This window comes from Taudactylus pleione, unplaced genomic scaffold (assembly GCF_031769625.1).
Source record: "Taudactylus pleione unplaced genomic scaffold, aTauple2 ptg000678l, whole genome shotgun sequence".
Classification (NCBI taxonomy): domain Eukaryota; kingdom Metazoa; phylum Chordata; class Amphibia; order Anura; family Myobatrachidae; genus Taudactylus; species Taudactylus pleione.
This window is the reverse complement of record NW_028285080.1, coordinates 1,990,001-1,999,785: the sequence shown is the minus strand read 5'-3', so window position 1 is coordinate 1,999,785 and position 9,785 is coordinate 1,990,001.

Genomic DNA, 9,785 nt, shown 5'->3' with positions numbered 1-9,785 from the left:
TGGGTTAGACAATGAAGCAAATGGGGTTACAAAACTTTGACAGGTATTCAATTAGCTGTGGGGTTTGCCCCGCGACTAATTGGCGGGCAAAATCCCTGCGGTGCGGAGAAAAGCTATTCATAAAAATAGCCTTTTTCCTGCGCTGAAAAATTGGGACTCACGCGGAAACACACTGATTCCGTGTAAACTGCGGAATCAATGTTTTGTTTTTCATTTTTTTCCGCGCATGAGTCTGATTTGGTGCTTTTTACGCAGGTTTTACCTTGCACCTCCATGAGCTGCGAGGAATCCCCGCTAAATGAATAGGTCGGGCGCAGCAATTAGCCGTGGGGTTTATTGAATATGCCCCTTTGTCTCACATTTGTCAATTAATAAGCCCTATTGTAGGCATAAGCAAAGGTAGCTGTTACCACCTCCCACTAGCAATTTAATCCACTGTAACAGAAAAATGCAGTAAAGACTTATGAATAAGGGGCCTATTTATCAAGCTGGTTTTTCAGAAAAGGATGCAGATTGCAGTTTCTGCATAATTTTAAGTATGCAGGCTAAGGCTGGGTTGTATCCTCCTTCCCAGGATTAACCTTAAACTGGGTACACACGTAAAGATTTTCTGTCCATCCATCCAACTAGTTGATTGGTTGGAATGAAAATCTGGTAAGGTATGAAAGCAAATGACAATCAGCAATTTGCTCCCAAACGCCGGAAAATGGACACAAACTGTTGTTTGAACAAATTGTTTAGATCAAACATTTAACAAACTTGTCTGAACGACCATTTTCATCTGTTTTCTGACATTTAGGAGCAAATTGCTGATCATCACTTACTCCCATAAGTTACCAGATTTTCATTCCAACCAATCAACTAGTTGGATGGTTGGACACAGAGGCGTCACTAGGGTTGGTGTCACCTGGTGTGGTAGCTCATGGTGTCACCCCCCCCCCCCCCCTCTCACTTTCCATAGATGTTATATTACTGTGACCGTGGTATCCAGGGGTGACACAGATGGACTGGATACAAGGGTCACAGTAATCTAACATCTATGGAAGGTGAGATATCGAGTGGTTTCCAGAATCTAAAACTTGAGGACTCCCTTGGTTGTTCATGCTGATACATAAGTGGTGTATTCCACTTAATAAAGGTACACCCCTATTCACACAGAGGGTGACCACATCTGGTGAAGGTTACCGATATGTAATAATATTGCACTAGGAGGCGCTCCTTATCCACCTTTTGTTTTGTAATATATAAATATATATATATATATTTATATATATATATATATATACACAGCTACAAAAGACGGTGCACTCCACAAAAATTGATTTATTCAAATATGCACGTTGGACACCAACGTTTCGGGACCACCAAGTGTTACCTTGACAAAGGGACATTGTGGTCCCGAAATGTTGGTGTCTAACATGCTTATTTGAATACATCAATTTTTGTGGAAGCCTCTGAGTGCCGCCGTCTTTGTAGCTGCTTGTGGACTGTATTTACGTGGAGGGCACCAGAGCTGCTGAACGCTGCTCAGAGTGAGTGCCGATCCAAACAGGCTACACAATGCCCACAGTAGTGCCCCTTATACAATTATGACTGTAGTAGTGCCCCTTATGCAATGCCCACTGTAATAGTGCCCCTTATACACAATGCCCACAGTAGTGCTCCTTATACAATGACTGTAGTAGTTCCCCTTATACAATGATGACTGTAGTAGTGCCCCTTATGCAATGCCCCCAGTAGTAGTGCCCATTATGCAGTTCCCCTTGTAGTAGTGCCCTTTTATGCAATACCCCCTCTAGTTGTGCCCAATATGCAATGCCCCTGAATTAGAGCCCATTATGCTGTAGCCCCAGTAGTGCCCCTTACAGTACCCCCAGTAGCACCCATTATACTGTACCACCAGTAGCTCCCCTTATGCAGTGCACCCACTAAACTCCCTTATGCAGTGCCCCCAGTAATGCCCCTTATGCAGTGGCCCCAAAAATGCCCCTTATGCAGTGGCCCAAAAAATGCCCCTTATTCAGTGGCCCCAGTAATGCCCCTTATTCAGTGGTCCCAGCAATGCCCCTTATTCAGTGACCCCAGTAATGCCCCTTATTCAGTGGTCCCAGTAATGCCCCTTATTCAGTGACCCCAGTAATGTCCCTTATTCTGTGGCCCCAGTAATACCTCTTATTCAGTGGCCCCAGTAATGCCCCTTATGCTGTGCCCCCTTCCCTGTGCACTGTCCACTACTTACCCTCTCTTCTTGACCTGGCCTGCACTCGAGGCCTGTCACTTGCTAAATAAATGGTCCTCTCTCTGGCAGCGCTCACAGTCGTAGTCCCTCCGGCTCCTTCTTCTTCTCCCGCAGACTCCCAGAAGCACAAGCGGAGCCAGCGTGCAGCGCGCGATGACGTCATCGCGGCCGGCGGCCAGCACCACACACAAGCACAGAGATTCTCTGTGCCTGTGTGTGTCTCTGGATGCCGGCGCGATGACAGAATTAGCTGAGCGCTGAAGGCGGCGGCGTGAAGGACCAGCGGCATCCAGCTCATGGAGTCGGCGGGGACCAAGTGTGGTGGAGATGTATCTGAGAAGGGTGCGGCCCGCGGGTGTGAGTGCTGCTCTTGGTGTCACCCCTTTGAAGGGTGACACTCGGTGCGGGCCGCACCCCCCGCACCTACCTAGTGACGCCACTGGTTGGACAGAAAATCTTTACATGTGTACCCAGCTTAAGTAACAGCCTAATGTAGAAGATTTCCCAGAAATGTCACAATTGATTTTCCCTGCTCTGTACTAAAGGTAAAGGCCCCATACATCTATGATGGATTGGGACAATTCCCTGTTTTGCAGATGATTGGGGGAAAAAATTGTCAATGTATTGGTACACCAATCGCTGATTCCTACCAAAAAGTGAATGAAATCGGTAAAGCAGGTTGTCCAACATGTTGTTTTTCACTAACCAATTGGGGCTCTAGATTGCTAGTGTATGGTAATGATCAGCCGATTTGTCGACCGTTACCAGTAAAATGATGAGCCTTTCAAGCTTGGCAGATGTGTCTTTCCTAAAAAAGATATGCAAGTCACTGAAAGATTCTATGGGCCATGCTGGACTTTTCGCTCCACATCGGAGATTTTACGGGGATAAAGTATCAGGCGCGCGCCCACTTTATCCCCGCATTCAATTAGAAAGCATTGACAACGGGACCCGGTGGAAAGGTAAGTATCGGGAAAAATAGGGAATTTTCGGGAATTCATCCTAGGACCCCCCCTAATGATGTCCTGACATGGGGGATCACTGTGGGTACCCCTGTTTTTCCCAGGAGAAGGTAATTAGGGTTTTTAAATAGCCGCGGGAGGTGTTTTTTCTCGACTTTGAAGAAGTGATAAAGAATAGCACTTAGGTTTTTTTGGGGCAAAAAATAACTATGCCCATCAAATTTGGGGTACATGAAAATGGGTTTAAGTCCCTAAAGTGCATTTTGAAAATTCTTCAAAAATGCACCTGCCGCTGCCACCCGCATTTTAAACATCAGCTGCATACTTGGGAACCCCCCTGACTTAAATTCGTTATTTAAAAACTTGTTCCCCATATTTATTTTTTTTAACCCCAAATTTAAAATATTTTTTTTGGGGTGTCCCTATTTTTTTAAACTTTTTTTATCTTCTCTGACACAGTTAATTTTTAGGGGCTATTCCGAGAAGTGCAGGCTATTTTTTTAAAGCCTGCACCCCTAAACCCCAATTCTGCACTTTTTTTCACCATGTAAAACATGGTGAAAACTTATCCCCGTTTTTTTCTAAGACTTCTCGCACCGGCAAAAAGTCTTTGAAATTGAATACGGGGATAATTCAAACATGCGAAAATGACGTCATCGGCGATAATTTATCTGACTTTTGGCAGCCTAATTGAATATGGCCCTATATCTGTACTGTATGGCCACAGATTGATGGATTCGGGAAAAGAAATCACAGGATCTGTGTATCGTTCTTTTGTGATTGCTGATGTTTGGTCCCTTTACTCACGGGGACAGTGGTAGCTGCTGTCCCTGCAAGTTGCATCCCTTTGGTATTGGAGAAGTCTTTCACATTTTTTAAATACTCCTGGGAAACTGACACTGCGCATGACTAAAGGGGCCCATACATCAGCAATCACAAAATAATACATTTTGTAATTTTTCCCCCCAATTTAAAGATTCCCCAATCCACCAATCTGCGCTAATACATTACAGATGTTTTATAGTGATTTGCAGATCATTTTCAGGAAAGACAGGTCTGACGATCGTGAAAGACTCATCATTTTACTAGTAAAACTGCCCATCCACTAGCAGACCTCAAAACGACTGCACGATTTCGACATTGTAATCGTGCAGTCGTCTGTGATGTGCCTACACTGAACGAGCAGTCGTTCAGTGAAGACTCATCAATCATTAGCAAACATGTTGAACCTGACAATGTCGTCAGGTTGTCCAGCATGTTTGCCCGAAGATAGATGTATAAACACCCAGCGGGAGTGCGCATCGCTGGTCGTTTAAAACTTTTTTTTTTAAACAATCTGCAAACGATTATTGAACGATAGTGTTATCGATCAATCGCTCAATTTAATTGCCTAGTGGATGGGCACCTTTACTGTCTGCAAATCTGCTGATTGTTACCATACACTAGCAATCTACAGCCCTAATTGATCTGTGAAATCCAACATGTTGGACAACCTAATTCACCAATTCCAATCACTTTTTGGTGGGAATCGGCGATCTGTAAACCCCATAAATTGCAGGTTTTTTTTTTACAATCATCAGCAAAACGCCAAATTGTCCCAATTGATTGCTGATGTATGGGGGGCTTTAGGCAGGAGTAGCTAACCTTTTGCCACCAGGGTGCAGTGTTCTCATGCTATATTTGTTGGGTTGTCCACCCCGAATAATTCCCTTGCTGTTCGGCTATGTGATATAACCGAAAGTCACGCTGCACTGACATCTCATATAGTGTAGTGCAACTTATTGGCCGCGACACAGTACCGGCCGGGTGCATTCAGGCTGGAGGGCAGAGCAGAGCTGTCCCCCAGTATAAAATGAAGGTGCGTGGTTGCCGACAAGAACAGTCGCCAGTGAAGAGCGTGGACTGCCTGTGTCCACTCTCGGCGTTTTAGCGTCCACGTGTTTGTTACCAGGAGGTCTTATGCAAAATCATCAAGTGGGGCAGTATAAGGGCTGGATGTCGGTTCAGCTAGTATATGGGTAGCGCTGCCATATGTGTCCAGCCAGCATTCTGTTTATACCGGGCCTTCTGTGTAGCTAGGTAGTTGGGGAGTATCTTGACTGGCTAACAGTCCAGCCAGTGAGTGGGGCAGTATCTGACAGCGCTGCTATTTGTGTCCAGTCAGTAATAGAAGTTGGCTATCAGTGTCCATATAGCAAGTGGGGCAGTATCTGGGCAGCACTGATTATCTGTGTCCAGACAGTGAATCGTGCAGTATCTCTGCATCCAGTCAGCGTATTGTTACTGGGCCTTCTGTATAGCGGGTGGGGCAGTATCTGGGCAGCACTGCCATCTGTCCAGCCAGCAAGTGGGGTTGGCTATAAAACTAGTTAAGCTTTACATATTAAACATATATACCTTCAGACCCCTGCTCATGCCCATTGTAATTTGTCCAACAGAATCCCTCTCATCACATTTATGTTTGAGACTGGAGTCCATGCAGAAGGATGTAATGGCATACTTTCACCCTCCAACCCTTACTGGAGCACTCTGACTTTGACCTCCACATGTTGTGCAGAGGAAGACGTGTGACACAGCTGCAAGTCCACCTCTCAACAGCACGTTTCTGCTTCTGCCAGCTAGTTGCCATGCTACTTTAAAGTGTTCCGTTTGGCACGTGTTCTTGGCATGCATTTCAGCAATAAGTGTTTGCAAGTGTGAACTTTAAACAAAACTGCATATCGTATTGCTGAAGTTTTCCCATGTGCGCAAACTCCATAGACAAAAACTGGTGAACTGCTTTCACCATCTCAGAGCAGGTGAAAATACCTATTTTTGTCTAATGAGTAGAAATAGGCAAAATAAGTAGGCAAAAAAAATGACTTCATTCCCCCTAATAATTGTCATTTTTTGGGGTCAAAATGTAAAAACTGTTTGAAAATGGGTTTCAAGTACTGGGTCAGGTACTTTGGGGGGGCTGTTTTAAACAGATGTTTTAAACATTCCAGGTGGCTGCACCAGGTATATTTTTAGCATTTTTTAAAAGTGCACTTTTAATACACAAAAATATACTTGCACCTATTTTAATGTACCCCCAATTTAACTGCAGCAATTATTTTAATGAACTCAGTTCATGTGTTCTGCTTGCCTCTGCCGCTGCTGTAAGCAGGGCACAGACAGAGTAAGGGAAGCCTGCAGCCAGGTGCAGCACACGTGACATCATGACGTGCCGCTGGATCAGAGAGGAGCTAGTCCAAGCCGTCAGGAAAAAAGGAACAGCAGGCAGCAGGTAAGTGTTGGCTGGGCTGGAGAGACATGGGTTGGGCGGTGGGGGACTTGAGATTGAGGAAGGGGAGGAGAGGGAGAGGAGGAGGGTGATAGAAATGAAGACACGGGCTGGATTGTGGCTGGGGAATGAAGATGAGAGACACATGGGCTGGGGAGGGACTTGGGCTGGGTTGAGGCTGAGAGACACGGTGGGGAATGAAACTGAGAGACACGGGTTGGGGAGTGAAGATGAGAGACATGGTCTGGGGAGTAAAGATGAGAGACACATGGGCTGGGGAAACACGGGCTGGGTTTAGGCTGAAAGCCACGGGCTAGGGAATGAAGTGGAGAGACACAGGCTGTGGAATGAAGATGAGAGACACTGGGGCTGTGTTGAGGCTGAGAGACACAGGGTGGGGAATTAAGCTGAAAGACACTTTCTGGGTAATGAAGCTGAGAGACACGGGCTTGGGAATGAAACTGAGAGACGGGCTGGGGAATGAAGCTGAGAAACAGGGTGGGGAATGAGGCTGATAGACACAGGGTGAGGAATGAAGCTGAGAGACCGGTGGGTGGATGATTATGCTAAGAGACACAGGTGAGATTAGTGAATGGCTGGAGGAGAGACACAGGGATGAGACTTAAGACAGAGATGGTGCTGGAACGACACAGGCGAAGCTGAGGCTGGAGAAATGAGGGTTGAGGCTGGTGCAACACAGGTGAGGATAAGGCTGAAAGACACAGTTGGGGATGAGGCTGGAGAGACATATGGGATGAGCCAATGGCTGAGCTGCATGTACATACTGGAAGGGGATAGGGGTCCCCAAAAACATGAGTACGCCGGGCCCCAAGATTTCTGTTGTTGGCCCTGCCCACAACTTCCTGAAAAGGTTAGGGAGTGATGTAATGTAAAATTATATAATGAGTAACTCATTAGGTTAAAAGCTGTACCAATTTTCTAAAAGATATAAAATCACTAATAATTCTATATGATCCCCTTTTGAATTTGGTTTTCACTATTGTAAGTTAAAATATCTACATAATGTGCTAAGATCTGAGAGAAGGAGGACTCAGTCGGCCACCTGGAATGGGCTCAGTATGGGAGCTGGCGCAGCAGCTGTTTGAATAGCGCCCAACTCTGAATCAGACCCTCTGTACAGCACTGCGGAATATGTGTGTGCTATATAAATGTTAATAAATAGATCAATGGCGATTTAGCAATTTATACAGACTGAAAAAGCAAGTTGCTGTCAAAGTACAAAACCAATAGCTTTGTAGTAATGCCCCTATGTTTTTGACTTTGCCTTTTTTCAGTTTATTTTTGTTACCTATTAGTCACCTCTACACAACCTTTATGTTCTTGTTAACTGTCACAATACTAATAATGCAGACTGATGCAAGGTAGAGAAAATATGCTATCTCATGTTTGCTATAAATCAAATGGTTCAAGTGATGTAATCTATGTACTGTATATTTAATTCCCTTCTCTGGTTTCAATTTGTGTGGCAATAATCCACTCTGCTTAACTATTGCTCTTATATATTTCTAAACCCATTTTTTAGTTCTTCTCTTCTGTCCTTATCATAATGTATATCTAGTTTGGTATATTAACATTTACATTAAGACCAGTGATGTCATTAGGGGGGGTGCGGGCGCACTCGGTGTCAACCTTGGAGGTGACACCAAAATGCTGGCTCCTCTGCAGTGACAGAAGCCGTGTACTGCAGTGTGACATTCTCCTGCAGCACCCGACTCCTGTCATAGAAGAGCCAACAGTGCCAACTGCCCAGTCTCCGGGGCACCCAGCATCTCTGAGTAAAGTGTGACCTTGTGCAAATGTGCGTTAGACTACGATGGTACTCTATGTTACCGATGGTTTCGCAGTCTTGCTAAGTATTACGGATGTATGTAAGGTAAAGTGGGCTCCTTATGTTGTGCTGCGACGGCATAGTGATCGGGTCCCGGACTATAGACAGTAAAAAGGTCGACAATGTCTAGCTAGACACCGGATGTTAGACAGTCAATAGGTCAACTGGGACAAATGGTCGACACACTAAAGGTAGACATGCAGAAGATTGACAGGTACAAATGGTCGACAGGGTCAATAGGTCGACATGAAATGGGCAACACGTTTTTTGTTTTTTAAGGGTTAGGCACTTACCCCGACGGTTAGGGTTAGGCACCAGGAGGGAGAGTTAGGGTTAGGCACTAGAAGGGATGGTTATTTTCAGGCATCTACCCCGAAGGTTTGGGTTAGGCACCAGGAGGGAGGGTTAGGCACCTATGGGAGGGTTAGGGTGAAGATTAGGGCTAAAAAAACAAAAATAATAATGTCGACCATTGTTATGTCAACCTTCCGACTGTGTCGACCATTTGTACCTGTCAACCTTCCTACATGTCTACCTGTAGTGTGTCGACCTTTTGTCCCAGACGACCTATTGACTGTCTAACATCTGGTGTCTACCTAGACACTGTCAACCTTTTTACTGTCTATCTGTTAATCCATACCCATAGCGATCGCAGTGGATTAGCATATGATCGCAGTGAACTGCGTGCGTAATTGCTATTGCAATTGCATCTGCGATCCTTGCTGAATCAGGCCCTTAATGTCAATGTTCATGTATTTTTCGCTATTATTTGCAACTACTTATGTGTGAAAAATTCTGAAATCTCCTAAGGTGCATGAATTACTCTGAGTGTAAACACAAAGGCGCTATTGCAATCAGAACAGACGGTATCAGAGTGTGGTCATTCAGAGGGTGCATTATGGGAGAGTCGCAAACGTGATAATGCAAGCAGCGTTCTGAGTCTGTGTTCTGAGTCACACAGCTGCAAGCAGAGGAGGCTGTGGTGTTGTCAGACGTAGAAATTGTACCTGCCATAGGGCTGGTGCCATTTTCGATGATGGTGGCTGTAGTGGGTACATTCCAGACAATGGGAGATTGAGATGTTGCAAACTTTTATTCCAGACTTGAAAAGGCAGAATTAGTGTAATGGCTTCTTACACAAGGCAAACAGTTCAGGAACAATAATTCAGCTTACGTGAGACAGCAGTTCAAACAAGCAGAGTATTCACAGCAAAGTCAGGATTCCGGTTGTCCAGCACAGAGAGGGCTGACAAAGGTGCAACCTCTCCCTCACATTCTCCCCGACTCTCATCTAAAAAGGCTTTTATACCTTAGCTGTTCTTAATTGAGGTAACGATGTGTTTCCTCCCTGGCTACAGGAGGTTAACCCTTTCCTCAGAATGTGGGAGAGACCCTGTCTGCCACATGCCTCCCCAGTTAGGGCAAACCTAAATCGCCTGCAGTGGAAGCCCGACACTCCAGCCCTGTTCG